The sequence below is a fragment of the Petaurus breviceps genome, unplaced genomic scaffold, assembly GCF_028583685.1.
Source record: "Petaurus breviceps papuanus isolate PSGF00001 unplaced genomic scaffold, PetGlider_PUasm1.0 90731, whole genome shotgun sequence".
NCBI lineage: Eukaryota > Metazoa > Chordata > Mammalia > Diprotodontia > Petauridae > Petaurus > Petaurus breviceps.
Genome location: NW_027187325.1, coordinates 10,706,892 through 10,734,881, shown reverse-complemented (window position 1 = coordinate 10,734,881; position 27,990 = coordinate 10,706,892). Strand labels below are relative to the sequence as shown.

Below are 27,990 nucleotides of genomic sequence, written 5' to 3'. Positions count from 1 at the left end.
ACTGTGCCACCTAGCCACCCCATTTTTAAGATATTATTAACAATTTCTATTTTCTCCTTTGAAAACAGCCCTTGCAAATTCTTTGACCATTTAAATGGATATGTTTTTGATGAGTATTTTATTAATTCTTTTGCAAAGATCATCCTCTGCCACTTTTGCAAAGACATCCACCACAATGACAATGATAACAAATTTTAAAATGTTCAACAAAATAAATCACAAAAATATTAGCTGCGTGACCCTGGGCAAGTCACTTAACCTCTGTTTGCCTCAGTTTCTTCCTCTGTAAAATGGGGATAATAATAACACCTGCTTGGCAGGGATGTTGGCAGGATCAAATGAGATAAAAATGGTAAAGTACATAGCGCAGTGCCTGGGACATAGCGCCGTGTGTATGTCAGTTTCTTGTTGTTATCATGTTTAATATTAATGTTCATGCTGTCATTCTGTGAATTTGTAAAGACAATGCAATATCATTTATGGTTAATATGGATTATCAGACTATCTAATCACAATCTCAATTATTAAGGATGAGGAAAACTTTTATTTCCAAAAAACATCTTGATAGACAATTATTTGTACTGATCATATTGAACTAGTTTGGGGTTTGGCTATTTATGGTATTGGAGTTAAAAGAATGTTTTGACTTCTGTGGTATAGACTAGGAATTCTCACCAAAATGTATAGCTGACAGGGGATGGTTATCATTCCTAAGTACTGAGAGGATAATTAGTAACTTTGATGAGCTACAATTGGTGTTTCCTAACAGAGTATGCAAATTACAACTCTGATGATACTTTTAGGCCAATAAAATCAAAGTTTAAGTACCCAACCAAGCCTGAAGAGTCTTGCCATGGCTGCCTCATATGCCAAGTCCCTATGTGGCCTAAACTAATCATGGGTCTCTCATGTTTTTCTATCCCCTAAGTAGCTGAAGTCCCTGTATTTATGACACCCCAGTTTTTTAAAAAATTGCTCCTCAGATTACATAGCTGAGATGGAGAAGGGTTTTCAGCATAATTGAGAAAACTAATGGCTAGTGTGAGCACTCTCTGCTTCCTCCAGTATAGCATGGAGGCCCCAAGAGGCTGTGAGGGACACAACGAGAATTCCCTAGTGTATTAATGGAACTTCAGAAGTAAAGTAAACCACATCTTAAGGAATTCCTGAGGCAGCTCCAGGCTGTCCAAATAATTTTGTGGTTCCAGAAGATTCTGGGGACAGGGGAATGATTCCTTGGAAGCTCCTTCTTCTCATAATGGTTGGGTGGTTGTTCTTTATGCTTAAAGAAGCCCAAAATGGCATCACTATATATGGGCATTGTCTTTTGACTCCCACATAAATTGGATTTAAGTGAGGCAGGGTTGTACAAAGTCCTCAGCCTCAGTCTTCCTTCCAGAGTCATTGAAGTCCAGCGGCAAGACAAAACTCAAGACAACCAGCCAGCGTTCAGGATGCAGCAGATGATCTCGGCGTCTTTGATGTCTAGCCAAGCTCTAAATGTTCCACAGTGCCTGCTTCCACTGCCTTCGTGGCCCATGGGAACAAATTGTTCATAGCTGCCTATTCCATGAGGGGAAGACTTCACATGCTTAGAACAGACACCCACACTAACTCACCAAAGGGGTTTGTGGTCTGTTGGTTACGCTTGGAACCACAATTGAGAGTTGAATGGTAGGTGAACACTAAAGGTGGAAAGCAGCCCTGAAAAGGGTTCAACAGCCCTTACACTGGTGATACTGGCCTAACCTGAATACCTGTATACCTCCTCTAATAGTAAGGTCCGAGGAGTTCCTGCACAGGGTCCATCTGGATCTAAGGCTTTTCAGGCTGTATGAGAAACAGAGAACAAAGAAAGCTTGGGTCCTATGTAATCTTAATCATGTCTGGATGCCTCCCAGACAAGCAGCAGCATCTGACATTGAAATGTATACATACAGAGGATAGAAAGGACCTGTCTTTTCACTGGCATAAGGAGATTCCCTCTACCAATACAGGTTGATGCCTTCTCTGAAACTTATATACGCTTAGAGAATTGCTTAGAGCACCATGAGGTTAAGTGACTTGCCTAGGGTCAGACTGCCAGTATGTGTCAGAAGCGAGACTTGGACATAGGTCTTCCTGGACAGCTTTTATCCATTAGGCCAAACTGCCTCTCACAGAAGTAACTCAAAAAAGAAAAAAAAAAACAGAAAAACACGAGATGCGCAGATTTAGAGAATCTACCCCAAATGTTCACAGGGACTCTTTGTGTCCAACCCGTGGGAGAGCATTCTGGGCTCATCTTGGTATGATCAGCCACATTTGGACACATTGCGACTTGATGCTAGTATAGTGATGTCATTTGGGGCTTCTTTGAGAAAGGACAGCAACCAACCATACATATGTGCACACATATGAGAAAGAGAGAGGGCCACCATACCTTAAGAACCTGTTAGGTATTACAAATTAGGATTACAGAGACAAAAAGGAAATCACACCTGTCTGCCCTTAAAGGACTCATATTCTACTGGAGTGACATAACATGTACACAGGAAAATAGAAGGTAGCTTTAGAATGGAGAAATTATTGACAATTGAAGGAGAGGCAGAGATCAGAGAAGGCTTCAGAGAGGAGACGGCACCTGATTTAAACCTTCAGCAAAAACAAAGATTCTGAGAGGTAGAGATGAAAAGGAATGGTTAATGGCTTTTGAGAATGCACAGAAATAGCAAATGGAAGACTGAGTTTATATCCCAGTTAACTGGAATATACAGTACATGAAGGGAAATAATGTTAAATCAGTTTAGAAAAGGCAGGTAGGAGTCAGGTTGTGAAGGACCTTAAACAGAAGTCTTGAGGAGTTTATAAGTTTATCCTAGAGGAAGCAGGAAGCCCCTCAAGCTTTTGGAGCACGTGGGTCACAATGTGCCAAAAGAAAATTTTATTAAAACAAAAGTAAGCGAAGCACAAAGTTTTCAAACAGGCAAATCATAATATTGCCACAACAATAAACATTCTGTATTGTGACTCGTAGGCTGTGGGAAATTTGGATCATTTGGGGACTTCTGGGAAGCTATGTTGAAATCCAGTGCATTTCCTGGTACTAATCAGAGTCTGTAACAGTAGAACTCTTGCAAAGCTCTCTGATGTACTAGCTTCAGTTGGTGGGCAGCAGCAGGGCTATACTTGGATAAGCTCATATGGCTCATGAGAACCAATTATTAAATTTTCAGTGTGAGCAATTATACCTTAGAAATAGGTAAATACTACAAATTGGGACTTGATTTTTTTTTTTTTGCTCATTGTCTCTAGACTTAAGAAAGTGATGGGAAGAATGATAACAATGCAGATTAATCTTAGTACTGTTATAACTTTTTTTTAGAGAGAAAGAACCAGTTGTTAAATATTTAGCAGCATCTTGCTGATTTTGGAGTTAGTTTCTCCTCCATGAACTTGGTCAATTTCCACCATTAATATAAGTAAAACGAAGATGCTACTTTAGCCAGAAGGTGATGAGCTTTCTCAGACAAACTCAGCAAAATTTCTGTCCTTAAACTCGGGAGCCAAAACAATATTATTCATTCATTAAACAAATACTCATTGAGAGCTTACTATATAATTAATTATGTATTAAGTACTTCCAAGAGATATAGAGACTTGATGTTTTCCATCTACATATCCACTACATCTACACATATTGAGTGTAACTAGAGTTCCCCCAAATCAGTTATTTGTGTCACTAGACTATTTTTCACTATTATATTATTATATATTATATTATATTTATTATATTATTATATATATTCACTATTTGCTCTTCACGTTCTTTGAAGGAGGGAACGTTTTGCTTTTGTCTTTATATTCCTAGCATAGTGCTTGCACATAGTAGGTGTTTTCTGAAATTGACTATGAAGATTGTAAGTGAACAGATCTTTCGTCTTCCTGAGTATAGTGCTCATCAATCTGATTGAAGCTAAACTTAGACAAATATTTCAGGGAACAATGAATTACTTCCTAAAACTATCTCCTTATTCTCTCTGAAAAGTAATTAATTTTATTCTTACTTTGGAAGCTTGTGAAATACACAATGGTTATAGGTAAGTAGGAGTTGCCAATATGAATAAATAAAGCCAAAAGTGACTTTGAGGTCATTCTCTTTGGTTGTTTTTGTTAGTTGATTTTGAAACAAATAAAGTAACACAGTGCCTAGATTTTAAATGTAATTCTTACTTAATTTTATTGATGGCAGATTTACATATATATTCACATATATAAATATTTGTCTATATAGACATGCATGTATACACACAAATACACAATATGCCTGTAATATATCACATATATGTAATGTGTATACATATGTGATGTGTATGTATAATGTGTGTGCAATGTTCATGTGTACTTGTTATATTGTAATATACATATAATATACATACTGTATGTAAATATGCATGTGATGTGTGCACACGTATATAATTCTATAACTATGGGCACATTAAGAATAAAAAGAGACATAAAATAGTATTTTAAAAAGAACAAAAACATGCTTTCTGCTTACATGTGGCACTGATGGATTAATTTGATGTGTTGTTTGCTTCTAAACACATGCATTATATTCAGTAAGCTCAGGCTTTTTATGAACAGAATAAGTTAAATGACATCACTGGTTAAAGATCCCCCAGGCCAAAGAAAAATAATAATAACTAGCAATTTTTGTGCCTGGAGTGGTACAAATGGCACCTGGGACAAACAGTACAAAATGTGACCTCAATCAAATCAATGTTTTTGTTAAGTCAGGACACCTGTAAACAGGCAATATGATTTAGTGAAAAGAGTAATGTGGAGTCAAGGGAGCTCCATTTGAATCCTGGTTCCATTACTTACTACCTGGGTGACCTTAAACAAGTCAGTGTCCTCTCAAAGCCTAATCTCTCATTTGCAAAAGGAGAAATTAGGACTAGATCATTTCTAAGGTTCCTTTTATGACCCCATGACTCAGTTTCACAAAGTGAAATGAATATAAAATCATAGAAAGTTAAGTTTGGAAAAGAAGTTTATTTCAACCTCTTTATTTACATTTGAGGAGACAGAAACCCCAAGGGGATAAAAGGTTTACTTATGGACAAAAGCAATTTTCTTTTTTTCTTTAATAGCATTTTATTTTTTCCAATTACATGTAAAGACAATTTTTAACATTCATTTTTTATAAAATTTTTGAGTACCAAATTTTTTCCCTCCCTCCATTCCCTTCCTTCCTCCTTAAGGCAGTGAGCAATTTGATATAAGTTATATATGTGCAATCATATAAAACTTATTCCCATATTAGTCACATTGTGAAAGAAGAAACAGTTTCCAAAAAATCGCAATTTGCAAAAGGAAAAAAGCCCCACACACACGCACACAAACCCAGAGATAGTGAAAATATTATGTGCTTCATCTGCATTCAAAGTCCATCAGTTTTTTCTCTGGAGATGACTAACATTTTCCATCATGAGTCCTTTGGAATTGTCTTAGATTGTTGTATTGCTGAAAAGTCGATCATAGTTGATTGTCTCACAATGTTGCTGCTAGACCAATTTTCATGGTTCCAGGATTAAAACATAATCTCCTGACTCTCCAATTCACTTCTATGGCTGCTGTACTGAACTGTCTCCCACATTTTCATATACAGTACAGATGTATCTGTACAAGGCAGAAGAAGAAACTGGCAGATAGGACAGAGTATGACTCCCAGGAGAAGTGGGCCCTCTGATAACTTCCTGTTTTAACTACCAACCACATGGAATCTGAAACAGCTAATTATGCTGCCAATGACTACACGGAAAACCTGATTGGGGTGGTTTTTATTTCCTTAATCCCTTGCAAACTCAATGTGAGTCAACAGACTTGAAACCCCAAAATTCATGCAATCTTAAATTGTATAAATATGGTGTAACCCCAGGGTTCAGATCTGGCTGTTTGCATAATACTCTTCTCATCAGGTGGAAAGAATTTTTACTGACACTCCAAGTCACCTGAAGAATGGAGATAGAGAGAGGAGAATAGGGGAGGAGAGTTTTTCTGGCTTCTGGCTTTGAGAGAAGACACATAGGGTTCCAGGTTCTCTTTAGGTAGAGGCCCTTGGAGGGATAGAAAGACTCTGGATAGGGTAGCATATACACATTCCAATACTTAAACATATCCTTATTTCTAGTTTTTGTACCAAAGATAGTGATTTTTTATGGGTGTGAGATCAGGAAATCCCTCTCTCAGTTGAGCTGAGAAATCTCACTTCCATTGGGGGAGCTCATTTACTTCGTATATAGTTTGATATATTCTAATCTGAATAACTTCTCTGATTTCTGTTTGCTATTGGCTTGGATAAATGGGTTTATCTGGTATTCAATATTGATGATGATCTTTGTATAATTAGAATTTGGTGGGAAGGAAATGAAATCTTAGATTAAAATGTTGGGGCATTGTTTTCCTGTTAAGGGATAATGTACAGGGAAAGTGGCCAGAACCTAAATCTCTTTTCCCCAAGATGAACAGTATTTATGAAGGGTGAGAATGAGGTAGATATAATTCTAATCTGATATCCTCTCTTTGAGGAGAGGAAAGTAGGCACAGCCTTCTGGCCCTAATCCTCTTTTGCCTTCTGGGCAGGAATTAAAGCAAGGGTGGGTGAATAGGAACCAGCTAAAATAGAAAAGTTTCAGTGTAAAGCATTTGTGCCTTGGAAAATGGTAAACACTACAAATCAGGGTTTGATTTATTGTTTCATTGATTAGCTAGAATTAAGAGAATGATGGCGTAAATGTTAATGACGCAGATTAAATTTAAAAATGTGTCATTTGTACATTTGGAGAGATGGTTGTTACATATTTGCCAGCACAATCCTGAACCAATGTCTGACTTGAAGAAGGGTGAGTGAGATTCCAGAGATATTTCCACACTTCTCCCACCCTTGTAAGTCCTATTTATCACACATGGATATCTCTCTCTCACACACACACACACACACAGACACACACATAAGCACATATACTCACATACATACCCAAACACATACATACTCAAACACAAGCCTTGTACAAGTACAATGTCCAGAAGAAAAGAGACCACAACCCCTCTACCTGGTTCATTCTACCATGTTTAAACCACATCTGAAGAGTTATGTTTATCTCTGAGAACCAACATTTGATTATAACAATAACTCAGTAGAATACACAAAAGGATAACCTTTTGGCTAACACATCGACCATGATGACAAGGGGATTTGAAGTCAAATCATTTGAGAGATAGTTAAAGAAACTGAATATGTTTAGACTGGAAAAGAGAACTTTTAGGGGGAACATGACAACTATTTTCAAATATTTGGAAGGCTGTCATCTGGGAGAGGAACTAGGCTTGGTCTATATAGCTCAAGAGAATGGGATAAGGACCAATGGATGCTACGGGGAGACAGATTTTTGGCTCTATATAAGGAAGAACTACCTAACAGAGCCCTCAAGGAAAAAAATAATGTGGGAAGACTTATAAGGCAGAGTTTCCCATCACTGTTTTTGAGCCAAGGGTCGATGACTTGTCAGGAATGTTTTAGAGAACACTCTTACATCAAATAAGATGTGAAACTAGATCATTGCTAAGGTCTCTTCTAACTCTAAATGTCTATGACTGCTATTCCTGAAAGATTTGCTTTAATCTGTCCTAAAGGTAGAATTTGGATTCCAAGTGGAGCTCAGGATAACAGAGAACCCAAATCTGTTTTGAGGAAACTATTTTCCAGGTTTTCCAAGTGTATGAGATCAATGCCAAAACACTCCAGATTTGGGGAAGTTGGGATCAAGCAGTGTTATTGGCTAAGTGGTGGGATGGGAATCAGACACAAAGATTCATCCCTAATTCTGACTTTGCCTTGCTCTGTCCACATATCCATCTTGATTTTTCAGCATTCAAACCCTAATGGATTTACTGTAAAGTCCATGACCCCAAGCTAGCTTTCCCAAAGGCAGATGTCCTGAACTAAAACACAGTAACCAATGTACCCCCCCCTTTGTCATCACAATAAACTTGTACCACAATAGAATGGTTTAATTTATTTTACATGTGGAAGATTTTATAAAGTTTAAAGTGTACAGGGTACACAGTTCCTTCCCACAGCTGCAGTTTATGGCCATGGTAACCCAAAACACATGATCGAATGATAAAACAATGTAATGTATTTCTCTCAGCATTCCGAATGGACAAAAGGATTGAAAGTGATCCTTTGTATAAAGAAGTGCTGGCCTGATTTAGGGGTGGATACTTGTAGCATGAAGCCAGAAAGAAGCCAGCATTTACCTCAAGACCATAAACATGGTTCAAAATAGTTTCTCTAAAATATATTGTCAGGTGAAAGTACTATATGTCTGTCAACCCCAAGTACCATTTATTAGTACAAAACTCAGACTCAGATGATATTGTAAGTATTTCCATGAAAGATTTTCTTCATCTTTATCCTTAGTTGTCAGGTCCCCAGGCCATTTCTCTTAGTGACTTGACCCAGTCAAATTAGTAGAATGTAGAGTATTATATGGTGTAGTGGTTAGAGAGAGGGCTTGGAGTTGGGAAGACCTGAGTTCAAATCCATCCTCTGGCACTTCAGAGCTGTAAGATTCTGGACAAGTCACTCAACCTCAGTCACCTTCAATTTCCTTATCTGCAAAATGGGCATAGTAATAGCATCTACCTCCCAGGGTTGTTGTGAAGATCAAATGTGATATTTCTCCCCCATTGGACTGTGAGCTCCTTGAAAGCAGGGAATATCTCTTCCCCTTCTTGGTATCTAACATGTAGCACAGTGACTGGTAAATAGAAGGTTCTTGATAAATGCCTGTTGCCTCATTATTTGTTCCATGTAACCCCTGTGTGGGTTCCTTCTAGCCTGCCTTTTCTTAACTCATTCCAGACAAATTCCTAAAAGAGCTCAAGAAGAGGAGGTCCCACAGTTTTTTTTTTAAAGAATATTTTCTAATGCTTAAGAAACCTTGCCAAAAGCTATATTTACCCCCAATTGAAATTCCTTTTTAAAATATGCGACCTATTAACACATAGAATCTTCTCTTGGACTTTTTGTATTCAGTTATGCAGGCTGTCATTTGGTAAGGATACTGATAATCCAGAGAAAACTCATAAGGGGGAACTTTGAATGGTGAAAGCCCTTGAGATCATACGATATAAGCATCAGCTGAAGAAACAGGGACATTTTTAACTTGGAGAAGAGAAGACGAGAGAGGGAGGAAAAACATGAAATGGTGTTTGAGTAATTAAAGGGTCATCATGTGGTAAGGAGACTGGCCTCAGACAGAGACCTAGTAACAATGGGCAGAAGACACAAAGAAACAAATTGAGGATTGATATAAGGAAAAAAACTCAAATTACTATTGTTCAGTTGTTTTTTCCAGTCATATCTGATTCTTTGTGACCACATTTGGGTTTTTTCTTGGCAAAGATGCTGGAGTGGTTTGCCATTTCCTTCTCCAACTCATGTGACAGATGAGGAAATGGAGTTAAGTTACTTGCCCAGGGTCACACAGCTAGTAAATGTCTGAGGCCAGATTTGAACCCAGGAGAATGAATGAGTCTTCCTGACTCCAGGACCAGCACTCTATGCACTGCCCCACTGCCTCACCTAGCTACCCCCTCTCAAACTACTAGCTTTCCAGAAGTATAATGGGTTGGCAGAGAGGGTTTTCCCTCCTTAGGGATCTTCAAACAAAGACCTATTTGTATAATTGCCAGGCATATTATAGAAGAATTTTTTTTTCAAGTAAGAACTAGGACTTTTTTCTAAGTCTGAAATTCTGTGATTCTGTGTAGATATCTTGAATTGTATATCAGAGGATCAGAGCCATAAAGACTACATTCCCTGCTTCCCCAGCTTTCCCTTCTTTTTCATCTAGTCACCAACTCAACCACCCATTTTCCCTCACTGACCCAAATAAAGCTGCCAAATATTTAGCTTCCCTCCTGGAATCCTCTGACCAGTCCCTTGAATCTTCCTTTACATGAAACCCCACGGTGGAACCCCTCTGGGGGCAATGTTTTTCCCCTTCCTATCTTTTAGATATCAGGAGATATTTCCCAATTTCATGACAAAGTAACCCTAGATTACAGAAGACCCAGAAAAAAATTGGGGAAGAGAGACGGACTGCTACAAATCATTCTAACCAAATTTGGGCCAATTTAAATTGATTAGCATCATCTATTTTGCCCAGGGAAACCATATAACACTTGTTTGTAGCCTGGGATTGACTTCTAGATGATCCAAGTGTGACTCAGGTGTTGTTTAATAGGTCAGGCTTTCCCTATCACTTTTCCCAGAAATACTGGACTAAGATAAATATCTCTAAATGACAACAACAACAAACGATGGAAAACACTTTGGACATAAAGGCTTACACAAGCATTTGACTATCATTTGGGAATGAATGAACTTGTCTGACAGGCCCGCTCTTGTAGCAGCTTTTGTACAACTGATAAAAGCCCAGGCTGACAGAACAATTCTGGAATATAAGAAGAGGAATTAAAAGAATTAATAATGATAATTAATTTTAAATTAGTTTACAATTAATAAACTAAATTATAGTAGTATGATTATGTATTATTTATTATATAATATACTTAATTAAAAATTAATAATAAAAGGCATTTAAGGACCCAACTCAAGGCCTGGTAGTAGGAGTTAATTTCTATGACATAATACAGCAGCCTAAGGAATCCACAGAATTCAAGCTAATGGCCCTGCAAATATCATAGTCCAACCAATAATAGGAGTGGACCTCACAATCAAAGGAATAGAAATAGGCCCTGAAGGCATAACCAGTCTATGGGAATACTGATATATAATTATAGTAATCAGTGATGGCAAGTGGAAGGAACTAAGTCCAACAAACTTTACTATTTGGGAATGGAAGGCCCACCTAAGATTGTCCAGCTTACCCATCAACTTGCTTATCCTTACTGGTATTCTAGAATTGCAGTCTCCACATTAAAAAAAAAATCAAATACTCCTAGTGTTTTAAAAAATCGAACTTTCACCACCAATGAATGTATATTTACTTATTTATAAATTATATACATGTACATTTATATAACCCTAAGTGTAATAGGTGTGCTATTGAATGGATAATCAAGTACATTATAAAACTTACAAAGATTTGCGAAATTTTATAGAATTTAAGGAATAAAATACAGAAATTTACAAAAGAATGCCATTTGCTACTGGTGTCACTGGAGTTTATTAAAAATGGGAATGGCCTGGCCCACCTTGTGCTTTAGGAAAATTACTTTTGCATCTGAGTATTGATGGATCTGAGAAGGGAGAGATGGCAGAGATACCAACTGAGAGGTGGTTGCAATAGTTCAGGTGAGAGATGATGGGGGCCTGAGCAAGGGTGACAGCTATGTGAGTATAGAGAAGGGAATGGATGCAAAAGATATGGAATCTGAATGAATAAGATAAGGTAACTGACTAGATAAATGGTGTGAGGGAAAGGGAGAAATTGAAGAAGACACTGGTTGATTGGAAGGATGGTGCTTCCCTTGACTGTAATGGAGAAGCTTGGAATACTGCTGGCACTTGCCTCCTTCAGGCTCTCATCACTTCTTCCCTAGATCATTGCAAGAGCCTCCTAAAGGGTCTCCCTACTCCAGGCCATGGTCTGCACTGCTGCCAAAGTAATTTTCCTTAAATGTAAATCTTCCTATATCATCCTATTCAGTGGTTTCATATTTCTTCTGGGTAAAATATAAATTTTTCTGTGAACTTTTATAGATCTCTCCAACTTGACCCTAACCTGTTTTTCCCATCTTGCTGTGAGATTCAGTCAAACTGGTCGCCTCTCTATTCCTTAAACACAACTCTAGGCGAGTGTCTACCCCAAACATATGAAGACTTCTTCTGGTAAAATGGATGGTTGAGAACAATTTGTTGCAATAGCCACAAAAGTGGCTGAAGCAGGCACCGTGGAGTGTTTAGAGCTTGGTCAGACACAGAGGACGTCAAAGTCTCCACTGTGTCCTGGGCCATTGACAGTTGGCCTGACTTTTGTCTTGCTACTGGACTTTGATGATTCTGGAGGGGAGAGTGAGGCTGATGACTTTGTGCAACTCTGCCTCACTTAAATCCAATTCACACAAAAATCAAGACATCACCTTGTGATGTCAATGGTCCTCTTTGAAAATGAAGGACAAAGAACATCACACAACACTCCATCTGCGACCTTGCGTTGGCTATACCAAATGCCCAGTGATTCTAAATCTCTTAACATCTTGTTGCCTTGTTTTCCTTATCTGTGAAATAAAGGGGCTGGACTTGGCCTCTATGGTCTCTTCTAGCTAATGTCTCTGACCCTATGACCCATGATTCTTCCTGGACCTTCTTGGATGGCCCCTGGGTAGCATCGAGAGAGTCACTTCCTCCCCTTGCTCATTGGACTCACTCTGGGGCTCACATAGGCAAAGGGAAGAGGTTGCTGCAGTACAGAAAGATTGGTCTGCTCCAAACTTTTCCTCCCTAGAATAACAATGTCCCTAATCTGTTTGATCCACAATGTTCAGTGGGAATGTTGTGCCCATACTCCACCATGGAGAATTTCTGTAAGCTTTCAGATTGATTTCATTCTATTACTTAAGAGTTGTTCCTACGAATATGTTCTTGTTATTAAAATTACTTTGGTTAGGGGAAGTTTATGTTTGTGTTCATCTAGATTCCATCACTCTTGCTAAGAAACTGCTTAAAGAACAGGATTATGACCCTTATGACCTTGTTTTTTACATTTTTGAGGGTAACTGTCTTGACATAATTGACTTCCTTTGCAATCCTATGTATTTTTATTTTATGCATTTAAAAACATTTTAATAAAGTGTCCATAGACTTTAACAGATTGCCAAAGAGGTCTATTTAAAAACAGGTTAAGAACCCCTCCCTTGATGAAGCAGTTCCCAGATTTGAGCTGCCACTTGCTATAGACAGTGACAGACACATTTTTTGGTTAGATATTTAAAGACATATATGCAAGCGCTTAACAAACAACAACTGTAGAGCTTCTACCCACAATCCAACAGAACTATAAAATGCAAAAATCTATTATTAAAAAAAAACAGGCAGAATTTGCATGGTAACTAGCCTTAGGGGGCTTTGGTGCTTTTCCTATCACTCTCATGTACATGAGGAACTCTGTGAACAGAAAGTATGATGTAATGCTATACAGGATTCTCATGGCATGATGCCCTATGTGAATTCTCGGTATTCCTATCTCTCCATACCACATAGACACCAATGAACAGATGAGACCACACTGAATGACTATAAGATACCTCAACTTAAACAAAGTCTTGTCCCATATGCCTACTCACTCCTATCAGTCTTCAACTGGGAACCCCAGTCTATATAAAAACCTATCAGTGGAATAAAAACCTTCAGGCTGTTGGAATGGTCAGTGCTAACCATCAAACACAGCCAGCCCCTGTGAAGGCCACCAGATATGGACCCAGACATCACAGAGCAAAATAAGTCATGTACCCTGAGAACTAGACATATGCCATCTATCTCCTCACCATGACTACATTCTCCAATTATTCCACCCCACTGGAAAACTGAAACCTTTGGGTCATATGTCTTCCTCTTCTCCCCTACCCACTGTCTAGCACCCCTTTTTGTGCAGTCTTCCTCCAAAAGAATGTAAGCTACTTGAGGGAAAGGGTTATTTTGCTTGCTTTTATTTTTATCACTAGAACATAAATACCCTCTCTGTCTCTCTCTCTCTCTCTTTTCCTGTCTATCTGTCTTTCCATTTTATCTATTTATCTAATCAAATCATAAACATTTATGAGGAGGAAGATCAAGAGACTTGTTTATTTACTCCTTTCTGGATTATCACTAGAGTACAGCAGTGATCTTCAGACTAGACCTCCAACTTGCAAGTGTGATCTTGCCCTATTGGGGGAATGTACAGTATAAGACTCAATCTTAGTCAATGTTTTTACTCCTTCTGTACTAATGCACATATTTCATCACATCACCTAAGATCACCTTCATGGGATGGTCTGACAATGTTTTATTAAACCTGATTCAAGTGTGTGTTTCCATAATGCACTTCAAGTCTTGCTGGATATGCTTGCATATAACCTACCTACCATTGATTTAGTACTGGTAGATGACCAGCCCTTCCTGATAGCCAGCTCTTCCTGTCTCATGACTATAAGCACCTTGATGTGGGAGTCCTCGGCTATGGTTGAGCATGGGGATTTTTTTTTTCTTCTAGGCTCACTGCCCAGACTTGCTTCTATAACACCTCCATTCAAGACAGCAGATCTACATACCTTCCTGGGTGACTTTAGCCTAACTTTAGCCTCATCTATAATCCCTCCTCAAGATTTTAGGACACCTTTAGTTTATTTCACCTATATTATTCCATGATTTGCTTTGGAAATTTAAATATAGAATAAGTAAATACTCAGGAAGAAATCAGACCCTTACTATTATGTACTTCCATATTGCCAACAACATCTTCTAATTTTTCCATGTTCTGGGGTGAGGCTGTTTCTTTCCTCTCTAACACAGCCTCCTCCCTGCAAAACAAGCTTAACTCGACTGACCTCCATTTTTCCCCTGTGTTCCCCACTTCCCTTGTCTAGTCGACTAGGGACATTATTGATTTTGCAGGTGGAGAGCATATCACTGTAAGCTGTAAAAAAGGTACAAGATCTACAGAGCAGGCTGCAGCTCTCATGATTTTTCCATTCATGAGGCCATCTCTTCTTTTTTCCTTAAAAGACAAAGCACTCACAACAACCCATAGACCCCTAGAAACCACCTTCCACTAGCTTCTGTGCACTCGGATACCACACCTTGCTGTTTGAACTTGAAAGGGCTGTCATAAATCTCACCACGTTCATGATCGCCAGTAGCGCTGCCAATTCCCTACAGGCACAACAAACAAAGATTTTATTGTTCTGGCAGTTTTCCATATATAACAGGCTCTCTAGATTTTCTCTTTGCTTCACAGAGATGAATCTAAGCTCTGGTCAACACCTCTTGCCACACCTAGCTAAATTGACTGGTCTAGAATCATAGAAACCAACCTCTATACCATCTAACGACTTTTGCTATCCTTATTCCACATGACAACCAAAGACAGTAATTGTATTCTTTCCCAGATTCATGACTAAGGCATCTCATCATGGGTCTGTAGCTTCATCCAAGGATTAATCTGTATACTTATTGTATTATTTCCTTGTCCTAGATGTCTACAGATGAATGACCAGAACCCTCTGCTGGTAATACCATCTAGCTGCTCCCCCTAACCACTGCCCCAAGAATTGCAAGGGCTGACTTTTACTCGAAATTGGAGATGAAAAGAATTAAATGAAGTTTCTAAAACTTCAAATGAAAAAGTGTGGAGGCCCAGAGAAAAGGTTTTTATAACAATGTAATAAAAGATCATTCTGCTATAAGAAATTATGAATATGAGAAATTCAGAAATCATGGGAAGATTGGTTTGAATTGATGCAAATAAAAATAAGCAGAAGCAATGATAAAATATATGCAATAAGTACAACTATGAAAATGAAAGGATCATTCAAAGGATATCTAACTGAGAAAAATAATGAAGGTCTTAGAAAATACATAAAGCAATAAAATTCCCTTTAGCAGAAACGGAGGCTGAGGACTACTTGGATAAAATCCTGAATACATTGTCATATCCTGCACCAAATGTTTTTACTTCTTTGTTTTTATTTGTCATGAGGGAAGGTTCATTTAGTAAGGGGGAGAACTGAAATGACTATGCTTTAAAAACAAAGGAAATGAATAAAACTTTTTTTTAAAATAAGGAATGGAATGTTGTCAAAAACAAAATTCCGACATCATAAACAATTTATTCGAATGAGGGGGGAAAAGCTGTTTAAAGAAAGCTATTGGATCAATGCACAGGGAGCATACCTACTGATTTATTACATAGTGGATGGATTGTTAGATGTGGGTTTTTGAACCTACCGTTTGAGCCTAGGGGCCCCTTCCTAGATTAATGTTTTTAAATAAATGGAGGAAATGATAAATTTTAATCAAAGGTATTGAAAATAGTGATATGGGGATGGCCAGGTGGCGCAGTGAGTAAGAGTGCTGGCCCCAGAGTCAGGAGACCTGGGATCGAATCCGGGCTCAGATACTTAGCACCACACCCAGAAATAACTGGCCATGTAACCTTGAGCAAGTTACTTAACCACAATTGCTTTAAAAAAATGATATAATTTTTTCCCATCCAAGTTCATAGACTCCCTGAAATCTATCCATGGATTACTTAGAGTACAAAAATCCCAGGCTAAGAATCTTTGACTTAGAGGGAGTTCTCTAGTGTCATGCCTCAGTCATCTGTCCTTAGTCCTGTCTTATTCAACATTTTGATCAGTGAATTAAAGGAAGACATAGAATATTTATCAAACCTGCAGATGTCATGTTTCTGGGAAGGACAATTTATATACTGAATGATAGCAGGGATTCAAAAGGATGTCAACAGGCTATGAAAATGAGCAGAATCAAAGATGAATTATTGATATTGATGGAAAATAGAAAAGTCAATCAGTAGAAAATATTAGGTGATCAAAACTCAAAGCATGGCATAGTGTTCCGTAAACCCAAAGAATTCAACTTCTGGAGTATAAGGACTCACAATTCATTAAAAAAAAACTACTTGGAAAATTGAATTACACAATGGTAGAAATGAGATTTAGACTGCTAATATCTTACACTACAGGGTGTATAATCAGAGTATACCACAGTAACGTCCAAATGGATCCATGTTTTCAATTAAAAGATCTTTTTAATTAGAGAAGCAGAGAATGAGATACCTTCTACAACTATGGGGAAGGAAAGAGTTCTTGATCAAAGATGGGATAAAGACAATCACGAGATATAAAATGGACAATTGTGCTTATATAAAATTGGAAAGACTTGGCAGAAACAAAATAGTACAGTTAGAATTAGAAAGGAAACAGCCATGGGTGCATGCACATAAAGTTGACAACCAGGTTTGAAAAAAAAGTACACACAACACCCATTTAAATTTAATATTCCTCCACTGCTATCTTAAGCCCTGATTTGTAGCATTTGCTCATTTCTGAGGTATAAATGTTCACACTAAAGACAAAAATCAGCTTTGGACAGGCGGTTCAAGCTGGGTCCAACACAATCCCTGAGGGAAAACCTCAGCAGCACATTTCTCTAACCATGATAACTCCTTTTCACTGTCTTCCTCTCTCTCATCAAACCCACATGTTACCATAATCTTAATATTATGCTAGGTACATACAAATCTTTACAGTTTGTAGCTTTCCCATTTCCTTGTAGAAATTTCATCTCTTTATAGATTTTACTTCTCCGTATCTAGAGATTACTCATCTCAAGACTGTTTGTCTGCTAGGGCCTCCCTGAGGCTCCCATTTGTTATCAACACTGCAGCCAGCTGTCTGAATTTATTATCTTCCATTGCCAGGCTCACCTAAGTAATGAAAGACTAACTAACCTCTATATCAAATCCTTAATCTTAGTGCCTTTCTTCTGAGAAGAATTTGTGAGATATATATTATATATATATTTGTATGTACATATATGTATATACGCATGTGTGTTATGTATATGCATGTATGTATATACTATATATATATATATATGTATCTTATTTGTATATAGTTGTTTGCAGGTTGTCTCTCATTAGACTATGAGTTTTTCAGAGCAAGTAATGATTTTATTGTTGTTGATGTGATCTCCATTTGTTTCTTCTTTCTTTGTATCCTCAGCACATAGCACAGTCCCTGGCAGAGAGGAGTTACTTACTAAATGCAAGTTGACTGACTGACTAAATTGCTGTTAAGGTAAGAACACAAGAATGGTCACCCCCCCATGTAATGACCCTTCAGACATCACAGTGATGACGGGCAGTGTGACTCAGTGGATAGCTAGTCTTGGAATCAAGAAGACCCGAGTTCAAATATCACCCACTGAAACATGCTGCCTGTTTGACCTTGGGTAATTCATGAAATCTATCATTACTTCATGAATCTCTCAATATTTTAGAGATGTCAGTCTGCTTTGGTTGGAGTTCCTCACCTGGAGTTTCCTATGCCAATAATGTCACCTATCTGACTTTTAAAAATATTAATCATATGTTATCTTTGTGTTGTATGTATATCATATCATTCCTGTTTCCCAAATAGATTACAACCTCCCTGAGGATGGGGACTCAGACATTTAAATTTTGTACTGCCCTCAGAATCTGACAGGACTCTATAGTAGGTGGTTAATCAATGTTTTGGAATTGAATTATGGAATTGAATTCAACTGGTTTTATTATTCCCTCAACAACTCATAACGAATAAGGGTGGAGATTCAGTTTTCTAGCCTACATGAAATTGGAATTTTACAGTACATGCCAAACAAAATCAGACTTATTCTCAATCCCATTTCTATTTTATACTGTGATTTTACTTTGGCTCATATTGTAACGAACTTGGCATTTTGAATTCACGTGCATCTGGAAATTCCCAATTGCCTTTGTCATGTTGGGAACTGAAATAGTAATTCAGTTGGACTGAGTTTACTTTGAGGAATAAACCACCACTTTTCCATTTTTCTCCCTCATGAGTCACTGATTTGCTAGATGTGACATGAGAAAACAGAGCATACAACAAGAACCGAATTATAAAGAAAGCAGAAGACACATATATGTTTTAGTTTATGGATAATTAGATCCTGTCATTTAGAGCTGTTCAATTGAATTAACAAGTTGAAGAAAAAACTCAAAATGGAGGGAATGAAAAACACACACATATATGTATATGTGTATACATGTGTCTGTACATATATATGTACATGTAGCATATATATTCCAGTTATGAAATGAAAAATTTAAATAATTTTTCAAAACTAGAATACATATATGTGTGTGTATTTCCTTTCTATATATAATTCTATGTTTTGAGAACAGCTTTTGATAGAGAAAAACAGACTTGTTTTGCTAGTTGACTCTGCCTTTTTCAATTTGACTTACCTTAAAAGAGATACATGAAATAATGTAGTAGCCATCTAAGACCTCTGACCTCATTACATGGTTCTACTGACCTTGAAAGTAAATTGAGGAATATAATTTGGTTGTTCTGACAAAACCCCTTCTTTACTCGTTTGAGAATGAGATCGGGGGGAATCTGTCACTGGTGCTACAAATCACCTTCAGCTGGGTTTGATACAACACATGAAAAGCTTTCGTGTGCCCAGAATTGAGATCATCCCTGGAAAGGCATGTGATAAAGCAGAGGTGGGAAAGTTAGTGCCAAACAAAATATAGTTTTGAATAATTTTAAAAGTTTCTATTTGGAGCTTTTCATAGTTCTCTGTTTCTAAACTATTTGTATTATCAATAGTCGAATCTATGTTAGCTCATCACAAATACAATCAGAAACCAAAAAAAAATATTCTAATCAACAAATAAGAACAAAAAAACAAAACAAAACATGATTTTATATGAAACCAGGAACTTCTCGTTGAATGTATTGCTTGTCTTTGGAAAATCTATATTAAGCTTAACAATTTAGTAATAAAATTACTATGGCTGATTTTAAAACACAAAATCAATCACACATACAACCTTTCCGTGGTTCAAAACTTGGACTAAAATGGTCAAAGTTAATTATTTGATATGTTGTGGGTAAAGATATAAAGAAGAAGAGATTCAATAAGATGCTAAAAAAAATAGGACTATTCTAACAGTTATTGCTATGGATCCTGAATTCTCAAAGGCAATGCCATTCCAATTGTATATGAAAAAGACTCATAGGCAACTGCTGTTTTTGTGGCAGCTGAGTCTACTACTTTGCCAATTATCTACTGTTTATTACATTGAGTACAACAGATGAGACACCCACCATATTCTGCTTTCTCTAATCACATCATTATCATTGTATTTACTGGGTTTTATAGAAGACACAGTTACAAATGTGGGTACCTACTGTTGATGTAGACATGTCTCTGGACACATAGCTACCAGGACTTTGGGAATATGGGGGGGGGGGTTTCTCATTTAAATCATTATACAACTTTGAAATTCAATAAATACGTGATTAAAGGCATGTGGGTACTTTTCACTGACGTAGCTAACCATTCACCTGTCCTTTCCTATTGTGTTACTTTTGTCCATTTCCTCCCATAAATCCTCGAGAGGAGAGGGGCATTCAGAGTCCAGGAAGTATACTGGAAACCTAGATTTTATGATATTGCATGGAAACCAGTGAAGAATGTGGGCCATCTCTCTATTCCCTTTTCTATTGGTTCATCTCATTTTCTGGTCCTTCGTTTCTCTAACATTCTACTCTTAGTCACATTTCCTGTACATATCTTCATGAGTAATATGTTGTAGCCTGCTCAAGTTCATCATGTGCCTCTCCATTGCCTATTGGATAAACTACAAGTTTAATTATTTAGTCAGCCAGGGATGTTCCAGAGTCAACTTGAACCTGTTTACAAAAGCCAATTGTTAAAATTTCAGCATAAGCATTTACACCTCAGTAATAGGCAAATGCTATAAACAAAAGCTTTATTTATTGTTTTGTCAATTGTCTATGGACAATATTAGCAATGTAGATTAAAATTAAAAGGTGTTTTGAATAATTTTTCCTCAGATAATTCATTATTAAACATTTACAAATATACCTCTGCTCATGGCCAAACCTGTGATGCCAGGAATAACTATGCTATTAGTCTGAAAAATGCTTTTTTTGAACATCATAACACTTTAAAAATAGAAAATAAGTTTCTTTTCTTTTATTAGTAAGCTGTTTCAATATTTGATTTAAATGCATCTATTAGGATTTAGAGCTGGAAAAGACCATTACCTAGTCCAAATCCCTCTTTTCATAGTTGAGGAAATTGGTGAGTTTTCCTCAAGATCACCCACTTACTCAGTAGCAAAATCAGGATTTGAACCCAGGTCCTCTGACTTCAAATAGACTCCACTTTATATTCCACCACAGTGTTTCCTCGGCTAACTAAAGAGTTGCTAAGTTTTCTACATTCTATATAAAGTATTTATATTTATTATAGTTAACTTCAATACTTTAGGGGGTGTTTCTTACCACTGGTGTTCTAAGATTTGGGAAAGAAGTCAGGATTGTATTAATTAAATTAAATTATTAAAGTATTAATTCTATCCCCTCTTAGTCTTTCTTATTCTAGACTGAAGACTCCTAACAATACATTACAGGGTTTTAGAGTGAGACTACACTTCACTGAGCATTTTGTTCAACTTATATATGAAACAGGTTCCCTTCTACAATAGTAACCACCCAACAGGCTTAATTAAGTAATTAGTATGTGCCATTAACAGGTCTATGCTGACCACCTAAGATAGCACCATTATCTCATATGTGATTATTATTCAAACTTTCCTTGGAGACTTCAAATGACTGAGAATCCACTGCCTCACATGGGGATAATTCTAATCATCAGCAAATTTTTCCTTATTATCCTAAATTTGCCTCTTTGCAACTTTCATCTCTGTAGGCCAAACAGAAAAAGTCTCAATGCCTCTTCCAGAGGACAGACATGCTTAAGGACAGACATACTTAAAGACAGACATGCTTAAAAAAAAACAGAAAAAGTCCTAAATCCTTTAAAGGACAGACATGCTTAGAGACAACTATGATGTCATCCTTAAGTGCCCCTTCTCCAAACTAAAAATACCTACTTACTTCATATGGCATATCCCTCTCAAGACATCTGAGAGATTCTTCTCAGAACTTTCTCTTTTCTATGTGTCCTTTCTTGACCTGTAGTGACCAGACCTACTAGAAGACACTATTGCTTTGCAACTCTTTCCTTTAAGTCCACTGATCAAAAGTAAATAGCTTTTCATGGTTAGAAGAAAAAAAAAAGAACTTCTGGTTAACTTCTCTTTCATCTTCCAGGCAGGATTAAACTCATGAGAATTGCTTCCTTTTCCTCTGCAATGAACCATAGTTAGTGTTGAGAAGTTAATGTGTTCACATTTTCTTTCTGAGTTCATGATATGAGGTGCAAAACTATATGGGCAGCATCAGAAGCTACCTTCTAAAGCTGTAGCACAGACTCCTTCCAACCTGCTCAAAAGATTCAGGTTCCCATTAAACAAATCGGTGGAAGTTGTCCAAATACATTATGTTCAGACAAACCTCAATTTGAGATTCATTCATCCTTGAGTGCACAATCCCTACTTTTACATTCCATATAAACAAGACTGCTGTGCAAACTGACAAGCTTGGAAATTCTAAGTTAACACCTCCAACAATCAATCCCATTCTCACCCCGTCAATGCAAAACCAGGCATAACCTGACACGAGGGCCAAATATCCATCTTTGGTTGGGGTTTCCTGACTTTTGTCAGTTTATGTCACCACCTTCAATGTTGCCTGGATCTAGTTTCAGGATTGGATTATGCATTCAATACCAAACTCTCTGCAGAGAAGGGAAAGCAGGCTTACCAGTTATCAACTACAGATTGTTTACACAAACAGCCAGTGGAATTCTGGCTTACAGCATCCAAAGGAGAGGCCCCTGAGTGTGGAGTCAGCAAACAGAATTGAGTTCAATATATGGGTGTTAGAAAAGGCCAAAGCTATCATGTCATAAGGTACAAAATAATCTAATCTAAAAACCTTTCTTTAAAAAATATTTTTAAGCTTAGCATATTTGTATTAAATAACCTTGAAAGTTTATAGGAACTCCATATAACAGGATTCTACAGAATCTGTGAAAGTGAGGACAATTTAATCTCAGAAGTCTCTAAGCAGAATTGTTTGCTCTACAAATTTGTTTTCTGACCGCTCCCTGAATGACTCAATTTGGGGCTCAAAGTAGACTATAATTTACTTGCTATTCTGAAGTCAGTTTCAGCTTTGATTGAGTGGAAGTACATTTCTAGAGTGAATTATGGCTCTGTTGCTAACTGTTCCTCCCCACATCCACCCCCTTTTAATCTTTCTTTGCTTGCTGTTATGGGAGTTACCTCACTCTGGTAACTGAAAAGGCCTTAGCCTAAAAGGGCCAGGGTCTCCCATGGCATTCTGGGTCATCTCAAGTCACCCTGATGAATATCTGGTCACTGGATCCAGATGGCTCAGGAGGAGAAAGTGAGGCTGGTGACCTTGCACAGCCCTCCCTCACTCAAATCAAAGTCAACTGCAAGTCATGCCATCATTTCCCTGATGCCATGGTCCTCTTCAAAAACAAAGGACAAACACAATTAGGACTTTGGTGGGGCTAAAGAATCTGCTCTAAATTTAGGAAGAAGTTTTTCTGGTTGGGGAATTTTAACAATGCGCTTTTATTTCTTATTGTCTCTGTTGCAGATGGTTTGGGACATGTAAAGAGTTCCACAAAAGAAGTAAACCAGCTGATATTACTAAAAGCAAGAGGCATTATTTTTATGGATACACATAGTAGAAAGTATTTAACTATAGTAGGGGTGTAGGGATGAGAAAGGAAAAGGAAGGATCACTGTCACTCACAAGACAAAGGTAATAGTGCGTCTCAAATATGAGTTGAAGGGAGTGGGTTGGAGAGACTACAATTGTGTGTAGGTTCAGAACCCACACAGAGTTAAATCTTGTGGATTGTCATTACTTTCTAGCTCCATGGGTTTTTCACTTTTTCTTTATATTTGTTAGAAATAGAAGGGTCTTGGCCTTGGATGTGGTAATCTTCAAGTCGAGTAGGAAGAGGAAGGGGATCAGTGATCCAGGAGAGGGATCCACTCCTCTCGGGTGATGACATCCAGAGTAGGACAGGTTCTTTTTCCCTCCTTTAGTTTTTCAGCATGGAATACATGAACCATGGGCTCCCATACACACAGGGCTGCTCAGTGAGGCAGAAAAGGGGTGAGTTTAGAGAATGGCAGTGTAAGGCTTAGTCTTGAGCTCTTTTTGTTAAACCATGTAGTTCTCCCACCTCAGTTTGTGCCACTTACCTGTGCGGGGTAGAAGACGCCAAAGAACCCCTACCCAAATTTTATAAAACTCCGAGGCGTCTCAAGGTAGGAACAGAAAGCATTTATTCAGTTCTCGTGAGAAAAGAGTGTCACATCCACTAGGACGGACTAGTGGAAGGAGGTGTGTTACCGAAGACAAAGCTAGGTTATATACCCTAGCATAAAAAAACCCCCTCCCACCACTATCTCTTATTCCCATTGGCTGGGAGGCAGGTTTACAATCTAGGCATGAAAATCCTCTCCAAAGACAAAGAACAAAAAAACAGGGTATAGCTAATTCAAACGTACGTGTCCTTATTTGGCAAATTTAAGGCTGAGGCAGCAGTGAAGGAGGGGGAAGGGTCATAAGTTGGGTAATTTCTAGGAAACCAAAACTTAGGCCTGTCTGGTCTTACCAAAGCCTGTCTCTAGTTTCAAGGAGTCTTCACAGAGGGTATATCTCACTCATCCCTAAAGTTACACAACATTGCTTCACTGCCAAACAAGTAGAATTTCACTCTAGTGCTGACCTTTAGGACCATGTTTTATGTGAGTAGTTGTAACAGTGATACTTCTAGTTTATACAGAAATAAACTCCCTTGAAAGAGGTCCAAAGGGGATCCACTTCTGATTCTGTACCACAACAAATGTTAATGTGACTGGACAGGGGTGGTGTGGGGGAGTCTGGTGCACTTCAGACCACCTGCCTCAGAATCATCCATGTGCAAGGCTCTATGGGCTTGCTTCTGGGAACCTGGATGACTAGAAGATACTTAGACATTCTGAAAGGGCCTACAATGCAGCTGAGAGCAGCCTTTTTCCATTGGTGTCTTTAAAATGAACCAAAGTCTGACCCCTTGAATGGGACCCAGAGAGGCAGAGACATCTCTACACCCCTTGCCAGCAGGAAGCACTTTCAGAAGCAGAGACCTTCACCCTTCACCCCAAAGGAATTTGGGTCCCATTTGTTTGAGGGGGAAATGATGGGGTTTGGGCTCTGGGAAACCCCTTAAACTCTGATTGAATATTATCACTTGATGAGTCTTTTGCCTGATGCCATAAGCCTTTCATTATAACTAGGCCCAAATCTCTGTTACTCTTAACCTAGCCTCTAACCCTCCATTGTCCAGCTACCTACCACCCTTGATCCTATCAAAATGTCTATACCCAAACCTGTTACCCTTAAACTGGCCTAGCTCCATTGTCTGTCATCTCCAGGTAGCCTTCAGTTATTTTTCAACCTTAATCCCATTCCTAGAGTCTGACCTCAGTCTGGTCAAGAACCTCCTTAGACTCCTCCTCAAAACCCTCCCCAAACTCCTCCTCTAGACCCTAGATCCCTCCCACAATTGTTCCGTATTGTATAAGACCCATCTTGCTCCATGAAGGTGCTGAGATTAATCTAGCTCAGATTCAGTCTGTGTCAGATTACTCTGGCCTGCTTGTCCAATACAGTCACAAATACTTAGGCTCCTTAGGAGTCTACCCATTATGGTGAGTCTTTAATAAACTTTGCTTTTCTTTGGCTGAAAGAAGGTTTGAATTGAATTCGTTTGGTAGGACCCAACATGTTGGTATTTGGGGTCTCGAGCACCCCTAAGACCCCAAACTTCAACAGATAGAGTGCCAGGCCTGGAGTTAGGAAGACTCATCTTCCTCAGTTTAAATGTGACCTCATACACACTAGCTATGTGACCCTGGGCAAGTCACTTAACCTTGTTTGCCTTGGTTTTCTCATCTGTAAAATGAGCTGGGGAAGGAAATGGAAAACCACTCCAGTATTTCTGCCAAGAAAACCCCAAATGTGGTCAGGAAGAGACGGATAAGACTGACTGAACAACAAATTAGATCAAACTGTCACAAACTTTCTCCTTACCAAAAACTGTGGCCTTCTGTATCTAGGCTTCTCCCCCGCCTTCCAGTAGTTAATTCTCTCAGTTCTGTGATTCCACCCTGGGGCTGAGGTATCTGAAATGTCTGGGATAGAGATTATAAGAATAAAAATTAATAGAATACAAATTCACCAAATCTACTAAAAAGGTAGCAAAGTACAGTGGGAAAAGCAATGAATTTTAGGGTCACAAAACCTAGATACAAATCTGAGTTCTGCTACTTACTACCTATGCGACTCTTAGCAAAGTCTTAGCTGTCCTTTGCCTCAGTTTCCTCTCTGTGAAACAAGGAGATTGTACTAGCTGGCCTCTAAGGTCCAGACTTTGTGAGGAGGATGCCTTTTCCTCCCATCCCCCCCTCCCTCCTCACCTACTTTATCCCTGTAGATTTAATCATCCAATCTCTTTTCTTTTACAATTAGCTCATTTTTAGCATGGTGCAATATAAGGGTCCCTCAGGTTCATGTGGTTTCCTCTTCTGCTTGATGGAATCGACACTAAATGAAAAGTTAGTAGAACAATCATAATTGCTTAATATCCCCAGTTAGAGAAATTCCTAAAATTTGGGAATAGGTTTGGCTCTTTGCCTTAATTCAAATTTATGTTTATCTCTAGGTATTCCCTGACCTCTTTATAGTTGGGGCAAAATTCAGATTAATGGGAATATTTGGGCAAAGAAGAAGCAGGGTTTGTTAAAGAGTCTATTAATGGACAGGTAATATAAGGAATAATTGGGAGAAGAGCTGACATTTTCTTAGAATTTCCTTAAAACAGGTAACCAATCTAAGTCTTCTGCTCTGCAAGGGCTGTAGTGTCAGTAATCTTATCTGCTACAGCTTGGTCTTACTTTTACTTTCTCTTTTTTTCCTGTTGCTTCTAATTCTTTCTTGTTTAGCCTATTAAGTCTGGGCAAAGACCAGGGAAGCTGACCCCCTTGCAGCTGCTGCTGCTCCACTGAGGCCCCCTCTTCTTCTTCTCAGTCTCTCTCCCGACTGATGGCGTCTGTCTTTTTGAGAACTCCACAACATGGGTTCAATTTCACCTTGAGGTGAAAAGATCATGATAACTCCCAGATCGCTTCTTGGATATCCCTTGTCCTGGTGAACCACAAATCCCAAGGTACCAATCAGGTCTCAAATCCCACTGTACTATGATACTCTGACTTGAACCACACCTCCCATTCCATCTAGTTATATACCAGGATAGCCCTAGTACCCAGTGTAGGAATCTTGTCTTCTAAGTTGCCCTGTCACATAATGAAACACACCCTGCTTTCTTCTCCCCATCCCTTGCTATGTGAAAAATAATCAAATCAACATTTCCATTGCAACTGGGCATGGCAACCTAATGCTCTGTGACACCACCTGAATAAAAACTCCCATGCTTGGACTTTGCAAGCCTTGATGTGTTGGGTTCTATCAGCCTGCAAGAGGGCAAGCTAGCTGAATTTGGTATCTGTATTCCCAACACCTATCACCATTCCTGGAACATAATAAGCATTAAATAAATACTTGGCAATTGATAAATTGGCTGATAATTATATCTCCCTTTATCCACAGCAAGCATTTATTAAATGCCTGCTATATGCTAGGCACTATGCTAAGTGCCTTAATAATAATAATGAGAGCTAACATTTATACGACCCCTACTATGCACCAGACATTGTGCTTTATAATTATTATCTCATTTGATCCTTATAAAAACCCTGGGAGCTACTATTATTATTCCCAGCTAATAAGTATTTGAGGCTGGATTTAAACTCAAATCTTACTGACGCTAGGCCCATAATTCTATCCACTGAACCACCTAGCTGCCCCATCTCTTCCCCAAGGCTCAAATCCACAATCATATATATCCATAGCTATCAGTTTAAAATACCAAAAATTCAGATTGCCATTGAGAATACAAGATAAGGGCAACAGCATTAAGTACACTTTTTAATATTCCCTGACAAAGAAAGAGGCTAAGAGACAGTAGAATAAATAAGACTGAAGCCAAAAAACTTAAGTAGGTGGTTATAAAAGTTGTTCCTGGGGCATCACCAGTTCTTACACACACACACACACACACACACACACACACACACACACACACACACACAC

General features: G+C 38.3%; 1 long non-coding RNA gene across 1 annotated transcript in view; it reads right to left on the bottom strand.

The window, feature by feature from the left end:
* The window catches only part of LOC138145225 (uncharacterized), a 100,163-nt gene that overhangs the window by 20,858 nt on the left and 51,315 nt on the right, over positions 1 to 27,990 (bottom strand). Inside the window, exon 2 of the long non-coding RNA XR_011164152.1 lies at positions 25,873 to 25,973. This is a non-coding gene — a long non-coding RNA (uncharacterized lncRNA). The remainder of the gene's footprint in view (positions 1 to 25,872; positions 25,974 to 27,990) is intronic.